Below are 23,144 nucleotides of genomic sequence, written 5' to 3' on the forward strand. Positions count from 1 at the left end.
TGGGGAGCAGATGTTAAAATATATCATGAGTCCACATTGAAATTTCCAACTCAAATTTAGGAGATTCATGTAACTATTTGATTTTATATTTGTATCTCTTTTCCCTCACTCTGAAAAAAAAAAGGTTCTTCATGACATCATGAAAATTACTCATTTTAGCCAACTCCATGTATAGTATATTTTCAAAATAAGAATACCAGTATTATCAGCAATGGTATGAATCCTGAAAAAAAGTTTGATTTCTTTATGTCTTTAGGTTACGTCCCACCAGTTTCAAACTGATGTGTCATATATTCACTTGAAACATTTTTTCTCAATGTGGATAAGCTACCAACTGTAAACACAAGCTCATTTGTTTCATTTTCCTTTCAGTTATTTAGAATTGCTTTTTAATGTTGATTTAATTTTGTTGTATAATTACCAAAATTTTATATAACTCCCAATTCAAAAGTAAATCAAGGTACATTCAGAGAATTCAAGTTTCTATATCTGTTACCTCCATTCCCCTATAGAAAAACAATTTATTTAGGATCAGTTTTGTGGTTTTGTTCATTCATTGATTTTTAAAAAAATAAAAGCAAGTACATTCTGTATAATATTCTTTATAGTTGTGATGGTTAATTTAATCTGTCCACTTGGTTGGGCCACAGTGCCCAGAGTTTTGGCCAAACACCATTCTGGATGCTTCTGTGAGAGAGTCCTTGGATGAAATCTGTCTACATCTACATAGTAGTCCCTCAGGTAACTGCATCAATATTTATTCACCAGTCCTCTATTGATGAATTATTGGGCTGTTTCCAATCTTTTCTGTTACAGATGGTGCCGCAATTAATTACCTTGTGCATCAGTCATTTTGGTTTTTTGCCAGTGAATCTTAATAAATTTTAGAAGTAGGATTGCTTGGTCGAAAAGAAATGCATATATAATTTTGCTAGGTATTATCATATCCACCCTCACAGGAGTTATACAACTCTGCATTCCACCAGTCTCCCTGGTGGCTCAGTGGCAAAGAATCTGCCTGCCAATGTAGGAGCTGCAGAAGACGGGTTCAATCCCTGAGTGGGGAAGGGCCCCTGGAAAAGGAAATGGCAACCCACTCTAGTATTCTTGCCAGAATGATCCCATGGACAGAGGAGCCGGGCAGGCTACAGTCCACGGGGTCACAAAGGGTGACAACTGAGTGACTGAGCACAGCACAACAATATATGACAGGGCCTATTTCTACCCAGACTCCCCAACAGAATATGAGTATCAAACGATTATATTTACAAGAGCAGGTACTTTTGATAGGTAAGAAAAGGTATCAGTATAATTTTGATTTGTGTCTCTCAAGGTGAGCAAGGTTGAATATCTGTTTACATATTACAGGAAATTTTTACTTCTTTTCCTATTAACTGCATGTTCAAATCTTGTGCCAATTTTTCTATAGAGTTTTAGAATTTTTCTTCTCTATTTTTAAAAGCTCTCATATATTTTTTAATGTTTGTTTAAGTACTTACATTTTCTTCCCCCTTTACTTTTTATGGCATTTTTGGTGGTGGTGGTGATGGTAGGTTTTTTTGTTTTTGTTCTTATTATTTTTAGGCCATGCCATGGGGTCGCAGAGTCAGACATGACTGAGCAACTTTCATTTCACTTCACTCCACGTGGCATAAAGGATATTAGTTCCCTGACCAAGGATCAAATCTATGCCCCCTGCATTGGGAGCACAGAGTCTTAACCTCTGGACCATCAGGGAAGTAGTAACCTTTTGTCTGTGATGTCTATTATATTTTTCACAGTTTATCTTGTTTCACACAAATGTTTCAAATTTTTACCATTATTTTCCCCTACTAACTACATCACATAAATGCCAGTGAGTTGTTATTAAAAGTTAATTCCAACCACAGAGAAAACCAAACACTGGCCTCATAGCATTTATGGCACTGTGAAATGTTCTTTCCTTTTCTATTCTCCACATTCAATTTCTGCTTTGATCTTTCACATAAACCTGCTGTTTATCTTCTATCACAAGTGCTTAGGGTCAAATTCAAGATCACTATTGTAAAACAGAGCTCCCTGTCCCCATTCATCTCCCAGGGAAGTGAAGTGCCTTTTTCTACCAAGCTAAGGTAGTCCAATCAGCCTAGACACCAGCCCCTTAAGTTATTAGCTATGAAAAGTAGAAAGGCCACGTTTCTTTTTTCTCAAAAGATTTTTAAATGTGCTGTAAACAAGTGATTTATTTGGGACCTTGATCCTGAATGATTTAGAGTCAGGAAGCCAAAACCCTGTGGGGGATTGGCTCCAGCAAGGAGAGTGCACAAGAGCTGGCCGCTCTGACAAGGGCTCTTTCTGATTCATGAAAAAAGGAGTGTGTGTGTGTGTGTGTGTGTGTGCACATGCACACACACATGCCCAGGAGCAGTAGGATTGAACAGAACACATCAGTCCTGTGTTGGCTCATGAAGGCCAGGGCATTCCAGCAGCCCCTCATTTCTGGGGTCATTCACATGTCATGAGACACATGTAGAGATGGGGAAAGGCTGATACATTCTCCAACTATAACAGTGGAGAGTAGACAACTTCAATCAGTAGACAAGTGAGAAAAGTCTTTGAGTAAGACCCTTTAATTCACCAAGTGAGCAGATACAAAATCATAACTTCTCCAATTGACTGATGTTTTTTGAAATTTTTTCTCAGTGAGAACAAAACCTTTGATCCTTCTATTAGAATTTTTTTTTTTTTTTAAAAGCCTTTAAATGTAAATACTCCCTGAGAGGTGATTCTGTGTATTATTGACTGAAGGCATCATTAAGCATTTCACTTTTTCCTAAGGGCCATTTTGAATTGGGGGTGAGAGGAAGGAGGGCAGCGAGTGACAGAGGTGAAAGTGAAGTAAGAAAGGAAGCTGTGAGGGAGGGGGAAGGAGAAGAAGAGAGCCTGGAGGCACGAAAAATCAACTTCTCAGCTTCAACATTTTGCCTAGAGCAAGCCCAGGGTGTTTGATTTCTTAGCCTGCCTAAAAAATGAAAAAGAACTTCCCCTGAAAGCTTCATTAACTCCATAAGCCAGTGATTATAGCAGCCTTGAATAGAGGAAGAATGACTTCCCTTTTCACAGAAACCTTAAGGGAAGACAACTCAAATCAACTTTCGAAATGCCTGGAGGAGAAATGGGAAGGGGTAGGAGAGAGGCCAAGAGGAGAGGGGAGGAGGGAAAAGGAGAAAGAAGGCAGGAGGTGAAGGGAGGCAGGCAAGTCACGGCAGAGCAGGATCCACAGGGCAATCACGGTTAGGGTTTGGGGAGGGGTGGAGGGGAACAAACTCCAAGATGCCCCCTAACAAAGCAAAGAACAAAAACTCTTCTGGTTAATCATTCCAGGCTGCGGGAGGTCCAGCCACAACATATCAAGAACAAAAACTGTCCTGGACAAGTGTCCTTCCTTTTGGCTACTAGACAGTTGAACCCCTTCTTAGTCGTGGGCCTCCCCCACCCCATCGATATGAAGGTGAAGCTGAGCTACCTACAGCTATAAAGGCTGAAATGCCTGCAACTTTGCCTCCCAGCCTCCTTGGCAGGTATGGATATGCTACATGGACAAGCACTTCTCCGTCTTCAGTGGGCCTGTGCTCAGTTGCCCAGTCATGTCCTACTCTTTGCAACCACATGGACCATAGCCCACCAGGCTCCTCTGTTCATGGAATTTCCTAGCAAGGATACTGGAGTGGGTAACTATTTCCTTCTTCAGAGGATCTTCCCAACCCAGGGATGGGACCCTCATCTCCTGCATTGGCAGGTGGATCCTTTACCACAGAACCATCTGAGAAGCACTTATGTAAACTATCATCTTCAGTTAATAACAATTTATTGATATTGGCTTGTTAAGTATCAAATATACCACACTAAAACAAAATGTAAATAATAACAGAAACTGTATAAATAATAGGGGAACTGTGCAGCAGAAAAGAGGATCTATGAGAACTCTATAGTTCGGGCAGTTTTTCTGTAAACCTGAAACTGCTCTGAAAAGTAAAGTCTATTAAAATTTTTTAATCTCTGAACAAACAGTACCGCTTTCACATTGAAAATCTCAAAGCAGAAGTAGAGCGTGCTTTACCCAAACGAAGTGGTATCTATATGTAATTTTAAAAGGGTGTTTTTCAGTAAATAGCCCTGAGCTCTTTTCTCAGACTCCAAGTAAATAAGCCAAGTTTGGTATATAGCTTGTGATTCATCCTGGCCTATTTTCCACAAAATAGAAAAATATTCCACATGGTTACTTCACTGAATTACTTCTTTATGTCTCATGCTCCGGAACCTTCTACATCCAACATTTTAAAGCCTTTTTCTATGTCACATTTATTCTCTTACTTTCGTTGTTGTTGTTATTTGATATCATCCTTCTACTTCCCTTCAACAAAACAAAGTTCATGCTCTCTTCAAGTGCCATGTGCTCCATTGTGTCCAACTCTTTGAGACGCTATGGACTGTAGCCCTCCAGGCTCTTCTGTCCATGCAATTTTCCAGGCAAGAATACTGGAATGGATTGCTATTTCCTCCTCCAGCAGATCTTCCCAACTCAGAGTTCAAACCAGCATCTCCTGCGTCTCCAGCATTAGCAGGTGGATTCCTTACCTGCTGAGCCATTGCAGAAGCCCCATATTCTCTTAGTCCCAAGATTTTCTTGTTCCTTGGAAGAAAAGCTATGACCAACCTAGACAACATATTCAAAAGCAGTGACATTACTTTGCTAACAAAGGTCCATCTAGTCAAAGCTATGGTTTTTCCAGTAGTCGTGTACTGGAAAAACATGAGCTTGAGCAAACTCCAGGAGTTGGTGATGGATAGGGAATCCTGGCAAGCTGCAGTCCCTGGGGTCACCAAGAGTCGGACACGACTGAGCAACTGAACTGAACTGAACTGATCAATACCTGGAAGACAATTTTTCCATGGACCCAGGAAGGTAGGGGTATGGTTTCGATTTCACCTGCCACTCACCTTCTGGAGTCTGACCCAGTTCCTAACAGGCTACAGGCCAATACCAGTTTGTGGCCCGGAGACTGGGGACACCTGTCTTACTACAGAAATGTAATGCCTTCACCATCTTAACTAAGCCCTTATCATGCACTATGACCATAATTTTGCAGTTTGAGATGTGACAGCAAAATTTAAATTATTAATTTGATTTCCAAAACCTTTGTCCAGATTTATATTCCTAGTAATGGCAGAGAAACCTGCTTATCCCACCACCTCTTCACCAAATAGTATGTTATGGGTGCTTTTAATCTGTGCTAATTTGTTGGGTGAAACTGGCAAAATTTTTATTGTTTTAATTTGCATTTCATTGATGAGTAAAGAGGATGAATAATTTTCATTTCTCTTAGCTATTTATACTTCCTGTCTGCATATTTGCATTCATCTCCTTTATTCCAATTTCAGCCAGGCTTGCTGTTTTGTTGATGTGTATCCTCTCTTTGTAAATTAGGGTATTAATCTTTTATCATATCATAACAAATATTTTTCTCAAGATACCATTTACTTTTCCATTTTGCTTATTATATTTTGATAACCTAAATGGGGAAAGAGCCGTAATTCATCACTTATATGGGGAGAGGTCACCAGCTCAAGAATCTGATGAAGTCTCTCATTAGAAAATGAACAAATGCACACACACATATACACATCTGCAAACAATTTTAAAGGGCTTATAGACCTCGAAATTTCATCTATAGACTCTTTAATTACCATACTCATTCATTACTCTTTCATCTGGGTCCTAACCATCTTAAAAACCCTCCAGGGTGATAGAAACTCATTGCAATGTCTTGCTAATTTTGATGCGTGAAAAAATGTAGAATTCATTATGCGTACTGTCTTGGAGAAAGGCAATGTGCAATTGTAGGAAGAAAGTGTTTTAGGGACCAGAAAACCTGAGCTCTCATCCTAATTCTGTCACTAAATAAATGAGCTGGGAAAAGTTACTTAATCTTTGTCTCCAGATCTTCAACAATAAATATGCACATGTATGTGTGTTTGCTCATGTGTGTAAGGTGTAGTGAGAGAATTATTCTCTAAAGTCTTTTTCATTTCTAGGAAGAACATATATTTCACACCAAAAGATTCTGTTATACAACACTTTTACTCTGAAGTCATTAAAAAAAACATCCTGGAGAAAAGAAACATAAACTCCTAACATCACAGCTGTGACTCTTCAGCACTCCTTAGTCACAAGTAGTTATGCTACCATTTAATGGTACCGTTAAAAATGCATTGTCACCATAGTAACTGCAACATTACAAGACACCAAATCTCTCTCTGAAATACTCAGGCTGTGCAGCATACATTGTCTTTTGTAATGGTTGCTTCTACCTTTTACTTTTTTAACTAAGAATGCACAGCTTTCCCTTCTTTAATTTATTTGTAACCATGAAAACCTATCAAGACTTGGCTTTTTCAAAAAGTTTTTATGATACTGGAAATATATAGTACCAGTTGTCAACCGTGCCCCAGTCTTGCAGACTGGGAAACAAAAATGTTTCCACTCTTGGTAAAATTCTGATATAATTCTCCTCCTACCGCCATTCATCTCCTTATCCCTATTTATCCCCTCTGATGGCCCTTTGCCTTTGGGCACTATTTTTTAATTCCCTCACTTCTTACGCTCTGTCATTTGCACATCCTATATCAGCTTCTCCCTAGGTGGTGACTAAGAATCCAAACATTAGTTGATACTGATTTGGGAAATAAACTCTTAAGGTTATCTGCATTTTAAGAGAGGAATCTTAAAAGCTATGAGTCTTTCAAGATTGAAGTAGATGTGTGGATGGGGTTTGGTGGGAAAGAGGTTCAAGAGGAAAGGATATATGTATACCTATGGCTGATACACTTCATTGTACAACAGAAACTAACACAATGTTGTAAAGCAATTATACCCCAATTTTTAAAAAATGTTTAAAAAGAAGTAATACTTTACTAGACCTGGGTCAGTAATTTGGAATAAGCCCAGCCTTAAGCCTTCTCAACTAACCATAGACAAACTACATTCTATGCTATCTACTTTTCAGGTATCTCTTTTTCCCATGAAAAAAATGTTTCTTGAGCACCTATGCAGAGCTCTCCTAGGCACATTCAGCCAATGAGATAGATAAATGAATATCAAACATTTGTATCTAGTTCAAGGGGAGGAAGAAAAGCAAAAAGTGAACAAAAAGTAAATAAATAAATTCAGGTCCAAAACAGTTTTCCAAGTAATGTGACCCACTAATGCCAAGTCCTGAGATAGAAAGGAATTCTACATGTCTTTGGAACAGGAAAAGGCCAGTGTACTTGGAGCACAATGTATGAAATAGAAATTGATTCAGGATGAAATCAGGGAGAAAAGTATGGGCCAGTTCCTACAAGATCCTGGAGACAAAAAGCAAGGGTCTGGATATTATTCTAAATCTAATGAGAAGCCAATGGAAGATTTCAAAGAGGAGAATACAATTACCTGAATTACATTTTAAAAAGATCACTCCTGGAGAATAAACTATAGCAGGAGACAGGGAAGAAAGGAGACAAATTTGAGGAAATTTCAATAACACAAGGTATAGCCCCTTAGACAGCAAGGATATCAAACCAGTCAATCCTAAAGGAAATCAGTCCTGAGTATTCACTGGAAGGACTGGTGCTAAAGCTGAAGCTCCATTACTTTGGCCACCTGATGCGAAGAAGAACCGTTCTCAGCAACCACTTTGATGTAAAATAGGGGTGTGTCTGAGAGGGTAGGAGATGTGGAAAGGAAGAAAGAACAACTTTATAAAGTTATTTCCAGGTTACTGAGATGAGAGGGGGAATTCTGGAAGAAGATGATTAATATAGCTCCAGCCTGGAGCATAATTCCCTCTCAGAAAGATTAATAAGAACATTTGAAGATGTTGGGATGGTGTTTAAGAAGGCTTCTTTTTACTTTGAGCAAATGAGGCATTGATATTTCCTCAGTTACTTTGATTGTGTTGGATTAAAACATTGTTGTAAATTACCTTCAGCCCCTCCTAATAAGAGATGAAGTCTCTACTCCTCTCTCTGAATCTGGGCTGGCTTTGTAGCTTGCTTTGGGCAAAGTGGTTGCCAAGAACAGTTGGGGGAAGCAGAGAAAGGTGAGAGTGAGGGAGGGGTTGTTATACATAGTATATGCATTTATTTTGAGTTAATGAACAAGCTATTTCAAATATCTCATTACTCAAATCATAAAACATGAGGAGATGGTAGAATTTCAAAAGGTCTTCAATGGGAAAAAAACTGAGTATTTAGATTATATTAGTCAACTTAGGAAGTAAATGATAGATTCTGATGAGCGGTGTATCTGAAGTTTGCATGGAATATTGGGTGGAAAAAGAAAAGTAATAGATATACATCAGCTGTTTAAATAAAATGTGCTGATACTGGGCCTTGAAAATGACCATAAGGAGTTCAGTTAATGAGGCTGTTGGTATCATTTAGTTGCTAAGTCATGTCTAACTCTTTTGAGACCCCATAGACTGTAGCTTGCCAGATTCCTATGTCCATGGGATTTATCAGGCAAGAATCCTGGAGTGGGTTGGCACTGCCTTCTTCAGGGAATCTTCCTGACCCAGAGATCAAACCCACCTCTCCTACATTGGCAGGCAGATTCTTTACCTCTGAATTACCAGGGAAGCTCTTAGTTAATGAGGAGAACAATCTAAATACATTGCTTGTGTTCTAACTTGTAGGAAACTGTATTCTCTTAGCAGTCAATACAAAAATTATTTTGTAGGGATAGCACCACCTTTATTAAGAAGAAGCTGTGATGTGTTCTTTTGCAACAGAAACAAACTGGCTAGCCTTTGGTTTCTTGAGGAAGAGAGAAAATGTTGTTATTATTGTTGTTCAGTCACTAAGTCATGTCCAACACTTAGCGACCCCATGGACTATGGCCCAACAGACTCCTCTGTACTCCACTACCTCCCCTACTCTCCCTTCTTGGATCACAACCTTGTCATTGTGAAGGGGCTTACATAACTCAGTGAAGCTATGAACCATGCCATACAGGGCCACACAAGACGGATGGGTCATAATGAAGAGTTCTGACAAAACATGATCCACTGGAGAAGGAAATGGCAACCCACTCCAGTATTCTTGCCTGGAGAATCCCATGGACAGAATGAAGAGAGAGATAGTAGTTAGCATTAAAAAGAGAGAGAAAGAAATGTTCTGCTTGACTGAGTGGAAAAGAGGAAAACCTAAGTTAACCCAATGCTGATGGGGAGGAGAGTCTAGAGAAAGACACTAGGCTCAAGGGAAAAAGAATCTGGGGCAATAAGATGCTGGAGGCAGATGATTTAAGGGAAATGTTGAGTGGGATAACTTCCCTCAAAAAAGAAAAAACAAACAAAAAAACCAAGCCTATCAAAATCCAGAAAATTCTGCATATGCCTGAATTTTCTTCCTTTACAGATTCTTTAGGTTGCAAGGGAAAAACAAAAATCCTAACCCTAACTAGTCTAGGAAAGACAGGGATAGGAGGAAGGTAGAGGGCTGGAACCAGAGACTGGAATGCATTTACTTTCTCCACCTCTCATCTTGGCTGTCTATAGGTGTCAACCTCATCTCTTCTCCTTCCCAAGGGCAAGGAATACGAGCCTCAGTCACTCCAGGCCCCACATCCCACACTGCACCACCTCACTGAGGCCAAAGGCAACTCTATCAATGGCCCAGCATGGATACAATGTCCACCCCTAGGCTATCACTGTGGCCAAAAAGATGGCAGCTTCCATTGTATGACAGTGAAAGCACTGGTCCAAAAAATAGGGGCGGGGTTTTGACACATAAAACGGTGAATGTTCAGTTCAGACTTTATGTGGAAAACACTGAAGGGTCTAAGTCTCCATGCCAGCTGGTTCGAGAGTGAGAAATAGTCACCAACTTTTGGTGCTACAAAGCCAAATACTGAATTACTTTTAATGTGAGAAACAGTTCAAAGCCATATACTAATCATTTCCTCTTTAGTCATCAAGTAGCATATTATGTCATTTCTGTTTTCTGGTTTTTTCAAGAAGAAAAACAGGTGGCAACAGACTAGACTTAGGATATATTAAACAATTAATAAAAAGACACATTTCTTACATTAACTTTTTCCTAGCTCTATCAGGGCTTAATATGTAAATACACACATATATTTCTATGATATCATTAATATACACAAATGTTCAAAGGAAATATTAAAGAAAATTTTAATTATACACACATGAAACACAAAAGGACAGGATCCTTGTATCTTTCATGCAATTAAAGCAAATGTGAACTGAAATATAGCTATTTTGCCTATTAGCAAATCTCTCTCATATATGGTATGAAATCAAACCCTTTAGGTTTTTATCTAAGTTACTGCCTCCAAGTCTTTCTTGCTTGTTTTGATCTTAAAATAGAAAGCAGTAATAGTGTGCAGCATAAAAATATGAAAAGGAAGCAGAACTAGTCAATATCTATCTTTAGATGGTTGAGGTTTATATGTAACAATAACCATCACATAAAGGTAACTGTCCCACTTCTCACTACACATGCCACATACCTAAGGGCATTCGCTTCTGTTAGAAGCCTCTTCACTACCACAAATCACATTTTACAAGAAGGGAAGAAAGAGTCAGCTATGACTTCTGGATAGTTTGTGACCAGAAAGATCTCGTTGCTTAGAATAGGAAGCTCCAGGGCCACTGCTGGGGTTTTCATTGATGGTCAATTACCAAGAGTGTTTCCCAGGTGGTTCAGCAGTAAAGAATCCACCTGTCAAGCAGGAGACACAGGTTCGATCCCTGGGTCAGGAAGATCCCCCGGAGGAGGAAATGGCAACCCACTCCAGTATTCTTACCTGGGAAATCCCATGGTCAGAGGAGCCTGGCAGGCTACAATCCATGGGGTCCCAAAAGAGTTGGACACAATTGAGCAACTAAATAACAACAACAAAATTACCAGGAAGGAGAGAGAGAATCCAGCTACTTTATTAAACACTCTCCCTATCAAAAAAGAACCTTGTTTCCATGCCTTGTTAGGTATCTGTGTGGGAGGATAACACAAGGGACCAAAAAGGAAATAAGCTTACTGCAGAGAAAGAGACTGTTTGGATGGATTTTGAACTGGAGCAATCACACCCAGGCTCATCTTTTCTTATCCTTTTCAAGGGGATGATTGCTTCAGATAAGCCTGCCACTCTTTTCATACTGGCTGATCAAGTGGAACTTGTCCAGAGAAGATTTTAAACAGAAGGTGTACTGCCTGAAATAGAGTCCCATCAGCAGTTGAAGGAGCTTTGCACTCGAGTCACTTGTACTGTACTTGTTACAGAAACATTCACATTGCTGATCCAAGCAAAACTACATGAAGATAGAAACAGGCCTAACCAGAGTCTTCTATGAAGGCCGGGGGTGCTGCATACCTGTTCTACCCACATGATTTGGTAATTTAGCCACTAAGTCATGTCTGACTCTTTGCAACCCCATGGACTGTGGCCTGCCAGGCTACTCTGTCTGTGAGATTTTCCAAGCAAGAATACTGGAGCGGGTTGTCATTTCCTTCCCCAGGAGATCTTCCTGACCCAGGGATCAAACCCATGGCTCCTGCATTGCAGGTAGATACTTAACCCCTGAGCCACTAGGGAAGCCCACATGGCTAAACACAAATATCATCCAGAGTTGTTGATCTGATTCAGGTCTCTCTCCCGAATAATCTCAGAAGGCTTAGGGGGTTTTGTTTGATTGTTTGTTGGTTGGCTAATTGATCAGTTAGTTGGTTCAGCATCCTAAAAATACAAGTTTAAGCAATGTTGAGGCTTCCCAGGTGGTGCAGTGGTAAAGAATCTACCTGCCAATGCAAGAGATGCAGGTTCGATCCCTGGGTCAGGAAGATTCCTTGGAGAAGGAAATGGCAACCCACTCCTGTATTCCTGCCTGGGAAATCCCATGGACAGAGAGGAGCCTGGTGGGCTATAGCCCATGGGATCCCAAAGAGTTGGACGTGAATGAGCACAGCACACCAAGCAATGTTGACCGGACATACCTAATGGAATGTATTATAAAGAATACAGGAATACGGAGAGACATAAGCCCAGCATACACAGACCCCACACCACAACATAACAGTAATTCTGGTGTTCACCTGAGCACCTCTCTACTGAGCCCTGGTAAAAGTGCTAGCCGGGGGCAGCTGAGGGAACAATGCCTGTTCTGGTTCTGGACAGATCCTTTTTCTTTCATTGTCCAATGTATCTAATTTGTTAATCCTATTTTATGGTCACATAGAAACTTGTCCCATCTGCTTTGGTCAGTCCTTTCACCAAAGCTGATTAACTTTCTCTGTCAGAAATTTCCCAGAGCTCAGATTCATAAACTTTACAGTTGTTACAGCCTTTATTCTACTGCCCATAACAACCTGGCCTGTTTTAAATTCACTCTTTATGCAGGTGATCTCAAGGACCACTACTCCTTCCACCACTGGTGAGAACTAAACAACTTCTGGGCTAAGTTCTACCTCAAGGTCTCTTTTCTTATTACTCAAAATAAAAGTTACTTTAGGATTTCTTTCTATCAAACACTCTCACCCTTCACATTTATTGTTGAACAATTTCAGACCCATTAATGAGGGCATTTAAAAAAAAACACTACAAAATTATTAATTAGGGGAATTTACTTATTTTACAAATGTGATTACTGTAACATTCACTTAAAGAACACATTTTTCTAGCTTCTGTGTATGGATAGGTGGGCTTAAAGCTGACAGCAAAATGAAAATGAAAGGCTCCTTCTTCAACAATTAAGCTTTTCAAGACATGACATGAGTGAACAAAACCAAGCCCTGCGCCCTGTGCAGTAGCACATGTTGCCCATGGAGCCAGTCCCGCTGGTCCTCCTGTCTGCTGGACCAGGCATCTCCCTCTTCCTGCCCCAGGGCTTCTGTGATACTAAGACAGTCACAGGAGTGCCCTCCGAAAGCTTGAATGAACTACCAGCCATGGAGCAACCCTGGAGCCATGGAGGATGGGAGCCCATGAGTAAGCACTGCCCTCCTCTGCCACTCAGGTAAACAATTCACAGGTGCAGTGTACACGGCTCCTCGGAGAGTCCAGTAGCATTTGTCTTTAGCTGTCACTGTGGTAAACAGCCAAGTATGGATCAGCTTTCCCTCCTTCCCTCAACCACACACAAAGTCTTATCTCAGACTCTGCTCCCAGGCTTAGACACAGGCACACCTTTGGTAAAGCACTGTATCAAGACATGGCTCATCAAAGCTCTCTCTCTGCCCTTCTGAGTTTCAAGAGTCAGTGACCAGAAAAGAGAAGTGATGAACAAATTTTTCCCAGGGTCCAGAAGAAGAAAGCTGAAAGAAGAGTTTAGGCTCATCCCACTCATCCATCTTCTCAGTTCACTCCTCTTCCCAACCATCTACCCTGTGTCTCAACACAGATATTCATATTTTCTTTAAAACCCATCTGGTTACTCCTTGTAACAAGATTCTAGAAACTCTATTTATTGAAGTCCTGTTTTTCCTGGCATTCATCTGGCCTTGGCCCTGTAATAATCTCACTGGAAGAGAAAACACGATCATGACTCAAGCTCTCAATGAGGAAGAAGAACAAAATTCGTTATTTTACCAACAGTGCAATAAACTAATTTAAAGGAAGTAAAGTACTCTCAAAACACCACTTTAAAAGAATAAAAGACAACTGGATTCTTGGCTACCTAAGAAACACATTCTGATAACTAGAAAAATTATTATATACTTTACTGATAACTATATTCTGATAACTATAAAAATTATTATATGTTTTATTATATATTATATGATATGTTAGTATTATACTTTGTTCTCCTAAGATAGTATCCTTCTTTTCATGTCTTTTATTCATCATCACAGTTATTCAATAACCTGTCTAAGGAGCCATATTAGAACAGGAAAATGATACAAAATAGCAAAATAACCTTGGCTGACCTGAATGGCTGACCCTCCATCTGGGTTCTGCCACCTCATAAATGCCCACTCATAGGCAACTTTCAGTAAAAACCAATAATCCAACAGAGTCTAGACTGGTACTGGACCAATATGAGTACTGGATTTTTCCATACTACTGAGAATTACACTACTGATCAGTTCAGCTCAGTTCAGTTCAGTCGCTCAGTCGTGTCTGATTCTTTGTTGACCCCATGAATTGCAGCACGCCAGGCCTCTCTGTCCATCACCAACTCCCGGAGTCTACCCAAACCCATGTCCATCGAGTCGGTTATGCCATCCAACCATCTCATCCTCTGTCGTCCCCTTCTCCTCCCGCCCCCAATCCTACCCAGCATAAGGGTCTTTTCCAATGAGTCAACCCTACGCATGAGGTGCCCAAAGTACTGGAATTTCAGCTTCAACATCAGACCGTCCAATGAACACCCAGGATTGATCTCTTTTAGGATGGATTGATTGGATCTCCTTGCAGTCCAAGGGACTCTCAAGAGTCTTCTCCAACACCACAGTTCAAAAGCATCAATTCTGCGGCACTCAGCTTTCTTCACAGTCCAACTCTCACATCCATACATGACCACTGGAAAAACCATAGCCTTGACTAGACGGACTTTTGTTGGCAAAGTAATGTCTCTGCTTTTAAATATGCTATCTAGGTTGGCCATAACCTTCCTTCCAAGGAGTAAGCGTCTTTTAATTTCATGGCTGCAATCACCATCAGCAGTGATTTTGGAGCCCAAAAAAATAAAGTCTGACACTGTTTCCACTGTTTCCCCATCTATTTCCCATGAAGTGATGGGACCAGATGCCATCATCTTAGTTTTCTGAATGTTGAGCTTTAAGCCAACTTTTTCACTCTCCTCTTTCACCTTCATCAAGAGGCTCTTTAGTTCTTCTTCACTTTCTGCCATAAGGGTGGTGTCATCCGCATATCTGAGGTTATTGATATTTCTCCTGGCAATCTTGATTCCAGCTTGTGTTTCTTCCAGCCCAGCGTTTCTCATGATGTACTCTGCATAGAAGTTAAATAAGCAGGGTGACAATATACGGTCTTGACGTACTTCTTTTCCTATTTGGAACCAGTCTGTTGTTCCATGTCCAGTTCTAATTGTTGCTTCCTGACCTGCATACAGGTTTCTCAAGAGACAGGTCAGATGGTCTGGTATTCCCATCTCTTTCAGAATTTTCCACAGTTTATTGTGATCCACACAGTCAAAGGCTTTGGCATAGTCAATAAAGCAGAAATAGATGTTTTTCTGGAACTCTCTTGCTTTTTCGATGATCCAGCAGATATTGGCAATTTGATCTCTGGTTCCTCTGCCTTTTCTAAAACCAACTTGAACATCTGGAAGTTCACGGTTCATGTATTGCTGAAGCCTGGCTTGGAGAATTTTGAGCATTACTTTACTAGCATGTGAGATGAGTGCAATTGTGCGGTAGTTTGAGCATTCTCTGGCATTGCCTTTTTTGGGGATTGGAACGAAAACTGACCTCTTCCAGTTCTGTGGCCACTGCTGAGTTTTCCAAATTTGCTGGCATATCGAGTGCAGCACTTTCACAGCATCACCTTTGAGGATTTGAAATAGCTCAACTGGAATTCCATCACCTCCACTAGCTTTGTTCGTAGTGATGCTTTCTAAGGCCCACTTGACTTCACATTCCAGGATGTCTGGCTCTAGGTGAGTGATCACACCATCGTGATTATCTGGGTCGTGAAGATCTTTTTTGTACAGTTCTTCTGTGTATTCTTGCCATCTCTTCTTAATATCTTCTGCTTCTGTTAGGTCCATACCATTTCTGTCCTTTATCGAGCCTATCTTTGCATGAAATGTTCTTTTGGCATCTCTAATTTTCTTGAAGAGATCTCTAGTCTTTCCCACTCTATTATTTTCCTCTATTTCTTTGCACTGATCGCTGAGGAAGGCTTTCTTATCTCTCCTTGCTATTCTTTGGAACTCTGCATTCAGATGGGAATATCTTTCCTTTTCTCCTTTGCTTTTTGCTTCTCTTCTCTTCCCAGCTATCTGTAAGGCCTCCTCAGACAGCCATTTTGCTTCAGTTCTCATCATCAAACATAATACTTTGTTATTTTATTATGAAAGTATAGTACTATAAGTAGTCATCATAACAGGAAAGTATATTCTAGAAACTGCTAAATACAATGGACTATCAATACACTAGTAAATCAATACCCATAAATGGTATATTAGTTTGATTTTTCACAGGGTATTATAATTAGTCTATTAGATAATTCACTGCAGGAGATTAGGATGCATAGTATCTATGTACATGCTCAGTCATGTCCGACTCTTTACGACCCCATGGACTGTAGCCCGCCAGGATCCTCTGTCCACGGGATTTCCCAGGCAAGAATAGGGGAGTGGGTTTCCATTTCCTCCTTTAGGGGATCTTCCTGACCCAGGGATCGAACCTGCATCTCTTGTGTCTCCTGCATTGGCAGGTGTATTCTTTACCACAGAGTCACTCAGGAGGCCCATTCATATCTTACAGCATTTGCAGAAAATAGTTTCAATAATTTTTCCATCTATGCCTCTTAAACAATGATGATAATTGATCTTTTGTCTCGATGTAGTATATTTTAAATAACACTGTAATACCAAATTTAATTTCTTTCTTATATATCCTTTCACTATTTTCAGTTTCTGAGGTATCATCAGAAAATTGTGTTGCTCTCATTCTATGAGTTACCACTGAAATCCACAACCACAGAGGGTTTGAAGAGTGAATTTAAAAGCTGAACATTAGGATTATCTAGCTTTTTTCAAATAAAGAATTTGTACAGATCTAACTCAGATCTATATATTTCAGAATGACACCTTTTTCAGTTTTTATTTTTCATAACTTCTCCGTGTTTTAGGTTTCCAGGTTTAGGTTTCCTTGCTGCTCAAGTGGGGAGAGTAATGCCTACTTTACATTCCTAACAAATGAAGAGCGCCTGGTGTTAAGCATTTAAGTGAGCTTACTGATTCACATAAATAAGGATGAAACACAGAGCAAAGCCCAAACTAAATCATAATTTTTAATTAATATGAATTCCCAAAACTAAATGCAAATGAGGGCCTTTAAGAAATTAGCAGTTTCCTAGAAGATAGAGTTTATTTTTCCAGGTAGCTACAAATTTTTCAGCTTTCATTTGTGTCCATTCATTGTAGCACAATTGAAGGCTTCTCCTGATGAGGACTCACAGCAGTTTCAATATATTTAGAGCTTCTAAATATACCGTACCATTATACAGATTTCCTTTCAGTGACCCTTCAATTCTTATCATGCAGCCAAGGAAAAAACTCTTAACCTCTGTATATATAAATATTCACAACAAAGGTTCTACTATCTCTCTCAAATGTAAGCAGCATATCCTAGTCAAATGCTGGCACATAATAGGATTAACTGAGAAAAAAACCACAGTATATCAAGTTCACTAATTTGGAAAGAACTTCCCAAAGAATTGATAGGGAAAAGACCAACAAACTAGTAGGAAAATGGTCAAAACATATGAACAGTTTGCAGAAAAGGAAAGACAGAATTGCTCTGGAGTAATATGAAGTAATACACAACTTTCCTCAAAATAAGAGAAGTGAAAATTTTAACAACACTCAGCCACCTTTTGTCAACTATTAGATAGGAAATAACCAAAAAGTTTAACACTCTGTGTTGGTAAGTGTATGGAAAAATAGGCAGTATCATATACTGCTGGTGGAAGTGAAAACTGATCCAACTTCTATGAACAGCAACTTTGCAATATGTAGCAGATAATCTACTCTTTTTCTGTTCTTATTTTTTTGAGTCCCTAGAGCAGTTTCCCTTATATTTTTTGTTATGGATGTATAGTTGATTTAAAATGTTATGTTGGTTTCAGATGTACAACAAAGTGAATCAGATATATATATATATCTCTTTCAGATTCTTTTCCATTATAGGGTTATTACAAGATAGTCAATATAGTTTCCTGTGCTATATCTTCAACAAAGAAAAGTCCTTTTCTGGAAATTTATCAAATCATATTCAACTATGTACAAAATTTGTACAAAATTACACACAAAATATTTTACTGCAACATTGTTTGATATAGCAAAGACTGGAAACAACCTATATGTTCATCTATAGATGACTGGTTAAATAAACTGTGATATATCCACTCAATGAAATATGCTGGAGTTACAAAAACTAATGAGGATTCTCTTTTTGTAACAATATGGAATGCTTTCAAATGTTGAGTCTAAAAAAAACCACACAAGGTGCAAAATTGTGTGAAGAGTATTTTATCATGTATATCAGAGGAGGTGAATATCTACATATGTATTTATTGACACTTGCATACATTTACAAAACTGATAGCATTGTTTGCTTCCAAAGAGAAGAATTGGATGGTGGAGGAATGGAATGGGAGAGAGTTTCATTATAAGCCTTTTTGTAATTTTTGAATTTTTTAATCATGCGTATGTATTTCCTATACAAAAATATATATATATAAATAAAATTTAGATTAAAAAGGAAAAAGACACTCTAAGCTGAACATCAGGAACTTTGATCACTGGTTCCATCTCAGTCCCTGTGCTCTTATTCTATCTCCTCTGTGGCTCATTTTTCCCTTCAAAGAATACAGTAGTTAGAGTGGCAAATTTCTAAGGTCTCCTCTAAGTGTCGAGTTTTAGGCATGTGTAAGAAACCGTAGCTTCAGAAGAAAAAATAGAAAAATACTTTTCTGTGTTTTACATATAAAGCTTAATGGTGATCCCAGCCAACACAATTGTGACTCATTTCTTCACAATCACAAAGTAAAAGCCCAGATTCTAAGCAAACCATCCTGATCTCTTCTACAAACAAATGGCATCAACATGGTCTTTATGGAAATTGGAAGTATCTATCCTGAGTCCCTGTAACCACATGTCAAGCAAGCAGGTGCCTGTCACTGTCCAACTACTGAAGACCGGTAGTTTTCACTTTTCAACGCAGCCCATTTGAGGAATGTCAAAGACCCCTCGCCCATTCATGCATGCGCACTGAGTCGCTTCAGTCCTGTCTGACTCTTGGCAACCCTATGGACTATAGCACACCAGGCTCCTCTCTCTGTGGGATTCTCCAGGCAAGAATACTGGAGTGGTTTGCCAAGACCTTCTCCAGGGAATCTTCCCAATCCAGGGATCAAATCTGCATCTCTTATGTCTTGTGCATTGGCAAGCAGGTTCTTTAACACTAGCGCCACCTGGCAAGCCCAGATCCATCCACCTCACCCACTCTCACTGTAGGGTACATCCGCTTCATTTAATACATTAATAGAAGTATGCTGGTTTATAACTGTGCATACACAACTCAGTGGGGCACATACAACTCAGTGGCTGGCATACACAACTATGTATAGATATAAGCTATGTCATGTACATATAATACATACATGTATGTAATAATACATATTATATACACTTATCTTAAGGTAAACTTGTATATAAACATATACATATTGCATTACCTTAAGATACTAATTTACCTTAAAGTCTACTTAAGATGAAAAGTAACATTTGCTGCAAAGATGCAACACTTTATACTCTAAGGTTAACCAAACAACTCAGCACACTCTAACAGTAATTTATTTATAATTACAAAGCAAGAGTGTACCCTCTAAAAACCATCCCATACTCAAGATGATATCATCCATAGGTGATATAGGGATGACAGTTTCTCCTTGATACCATGGCAACTGCAACTATCCACACTTGAACCAGTGCAACAAAAATTTTATAAATTTGCCAAGCGCTACATAGTAGCTCAACTAATGTATTAAATGAGGTCTTCCCTGTAGCTCAAAAGGTAAAGAATCTGCCTGCAATGCAGGAGACCCAGGTTCAATCCCTGGGTTGGGAAGATCCTCTGGAAAAGGGCATGGCAATCCACCCCAGTATTCTTACCTGGAGAATCCCCATGGACAGAGGAGCCTGGTGGGCTACAGCCCATGGGATCACCAAGAGTCAGACTCAACTGAGCGACTAACACTAATGTACTAAATGAGAGCCCTCTGTGTTGGGGTTTAATTGCTAAGTAGTGTCCAACTCTTGCAACTCCATGGACTGTAGCCCACCACGCTCCTCTGTCCATGGGATTTTCCAGGCAAGAATAAAACTGGAGTGGGTAGCCATTTCCTTTTCCAAGGGATCTTCCAGACCCAGGGATTGAACCTGTGTCTCTAGAGTCTCCTGCATTGGCAGGCAAATTCTTTACCAACTAAGCCAGCAGCAAAGCCCATGAAGACCAAATTGTAGTTAACTTTAATAACTTTTTTAATAGATTATTGGTGATTAGCCCTTATTCATAACCTAAAAAATGAAAGTACAGAATATATTATTTGCCTCTGTTTTCCTCATTTGTAAAACAGTAACAGTATTTATTTCTACCTTACAAGATTACTTTAAGGATCAAATGATTAAAAAGTTTATAATAATATTTTATAAACTGCAATGGGGTTGATATAGTTTGCAGGCATAAATTTTGCTATTAAATCCTAAAATGACTGGCTGCAACACCCATGCAACCTTGAGTTGCTATGTACAGTCACTGTTGAACTGTTAAGGGTCTCAAAGGCTTCTGGAAGCCCAAGGAATTTTGACAAACATTAAAGTTCAGTTGAGTAATTGAAATTATTCATAAAACATTGTTTAGAAAACTATATATTGAGGGTGAACTGACAGATTTATACAATAAGCATATAGTTAATCAATATAAATAAATTTCCTAACAAGTGTGGTTTGCTGGTGCACTCAATCTCTAATTGCTTTTTTTTTTAATCTAATTTCTGATAAACAACACTTGAAGAAGCAAAATGAGCCAAATTTTCACATTCCCTGCTTGGAAAATATGCCCTGTAGATATTTAATAACACATTCTGCTTTTCTGAAATCATTATATTAGTATATGCAAACTTACCTTCAGGATCTGTTTTAATTACAAATGTGTCATGCATAAAACATGTGGAATCTTTTCAACATGTTCATTATCCTCTACCCCATTCTTCAATTCACAAGGCAAGTTTAATTGTGGTCTATTCATCAACTCTCCTTTAGTCTTAAGGTTTCTGCAGATATTAGTTCAGCTGAAATTTTTAGAAAACAGTCCTCTGGCAGGTTACCCCTGATTGGGTTCCACTTGAGAGGACAGTATTAATCAATGCACTGGAAAACACGCAAGCACCAAAGCCACATTAAATCTATGCTCCATCCCACAGGGCTCTGATTATGGAAATAGATTCACATATTTTAATGATAATATTAGCAGCCACAATTCTTTCTCAAATGAAACCTGAAGCAGTCACGCAGATTAGCACCGGTTTAACATTTTTAAAACTTTGTTTTTAAATGGGCTTCCAAGGAAATTATAGCCTCCCTGCCTACTTATTCTCCCTACTTCGTTAGAGTAACATAAGCTTAATTAGATTTATGTTGAGGCTATATGCTCCTCTGAAGTCTGAGTTTCTATGAATATTGAATCATTAAACAATTGCAGTGGAAACATTTAAAAGAAAAAAATCTTTTACCAAATCAAAAGAGATTCAAGAAATCCCAAGCTACCTGAGGCTAGAGGATTTGAAATGAAATTAGTTGGTAGATACACTAATATTTATTTGAGACAATAGACTAGAATTTGATTCTCAGATGAGGACCTAAAGTAAAAAGCCATAGAGGCAAACTTGTACAGAAAGCTAGAGAACTTCAGGAGAAAAACTAAAGGAAGAAGTTGTTAGAATTGGATGGTGGTGTTAAACATTGAGGACATCATAGGTGATTTTTTATAATAAGGGCTAGGTGTCCTGAGGAGAGAGGGTCTAATTGAATCAGCGTTCAAGTGGTTGAAAGGAAAGCAATTTTCACCAGCCACCAAAACATGGTTTTGAGATCCAGATAAAAAAAAAAAAAAAACTTTTCTCTCCCCAAAAGGAAGGATGACACCAGGGAGAAATAGCTCTGTCCTTATACTAGAGCGACTGTTTCATATCCTTTTTTTCCAAGACACATGACAGATGACCAAATGATGTTTCGTTTTAAGACATATCTCCCACAAGCAATTTTACAAAAAAAGGTAGGATGTAGATTTCCAATTTTTCACCATATTTCATCCTTGTTTCTTCAACTCTAGAATTGTTAATGTGTGACTATACCATCTTTGTGGGGTAAGTACTACATAGGGAAAGTTAAATTATTCACTACATGGAATATACCTTATGATTTAGACAACTCAGGTTGCTACCCTACCAAGCAGACAGTGAGACAAACTAGGAAGGGCAACTGGAGCTTCCTAGAGAAGGCCAAAGTATCTGTCCACTCGTCAACTAGTTCATGGAAGCCCACAGGTTAAAAGATTTTCTGGATCTGAAACCAGTCACTCACGACCAGTCCTCCACACCAGGAGCCAAGACATCTCTACACAAGTCACACTGCCTTCTACTTTGAGGGTAATCAATAATGCGTGCTCAGTCATGTCCAACTCGTTGTGACCCCATGGACTGTAGCCCACCAGGCTCCTCTGTCCATGGGATTTTCCAGGCAAGAATACTGGAATGGGTTGCCCAACCCAGGGATCGAAACCACATCTCTTGCATCTCTTGCATCTCCTGCATTGGGAGGAAGACTTTTTACCACTGTGTCATGTGGGAAGCCCATTTTGAGGGTAGGAAATCAGAATAAACAAAATCCAGTCTAAATTTTTTTAAATTACAACATATGAGTTTTAAACTTTGGAAACCTTTGCGAATCTATAAGTTCACAACTACCCCACATCACACCAACCAACACAGAATTTTCTTTAAAATACTCTGTAAAGAATAGATTGTGAAAACAAAATGTTGGCCACCCAGGGAACTTACCTGTGATTTGGAACTGGTTGAAAGTATGCATGTTAAGTCGCTTCAGTCGTGTCAGACTATTTGAGATCCTATGGACTGTAGCCTGCCAGGGTTCTCTGTTTGTGGGATTCTCCAGGCAAGAATACTGGAGTGGGTTGCCATTTCCTCCTCCAGGGGCTCTTCCAAATCCAAGGATTGAACCTGCATCTCCTGAGTCTCCTGCATTGGCATGCGGATTCTTTACCACTAGCATCACCTGAGAAACCCAGTTAAAAGTATGAAACTGGGGAATTCCCTGGAGGGCCAGTGCTTAGGACTC

At 39.3% G+C, this 23,144-nt stretch overlaps 1 protein-coding gene and 1 long non-coding RNA gene across 8 annotated transcripts in view; both read right to left on the bottom strand.

Annotated features, from left to right (window-relative positions):
• The window catches only part of METTL4 (methyltransferase 4, N6-adenosine), a 334,285-nt gene that overhangs the window by 261,845 nt on the left and 49,296 nt on the right, over positions 1-23,144 (bottom strand). The gene's annotated exons all lie outside the window — the stretch shown is intronic.
• Positions 1,518-9,185, bottom strand: LOC145534438 (uncharacterized). The gene is made up of 2 exons (XR_014074596.1): positions 6,715-9,185; positions 1,518-4,518 (listed from the first exon to the last, which is right to left on the bottom strand). It is a non-coding gene; the product is annotated as an uncharacterized LOC145534438 (long non-coding RNA).

Source organism: Giraffa tippelskirchi, chromosome 14 (assembly GCF_054371585.1).
Source record: "Giraffa tippelskirchi isolate mGirTip1 chromosome 14, T2T-mGirTip1v1.2.pri, whole genome shotgun sequence".
NCBI classification, from domain to species: domain Eukaryota; kingdom Metazoa; phylum Chordata; class Mammalia; order Artiodactyla; family Giraffidae; genus Giraffa; species Giraffa tippelskirchi.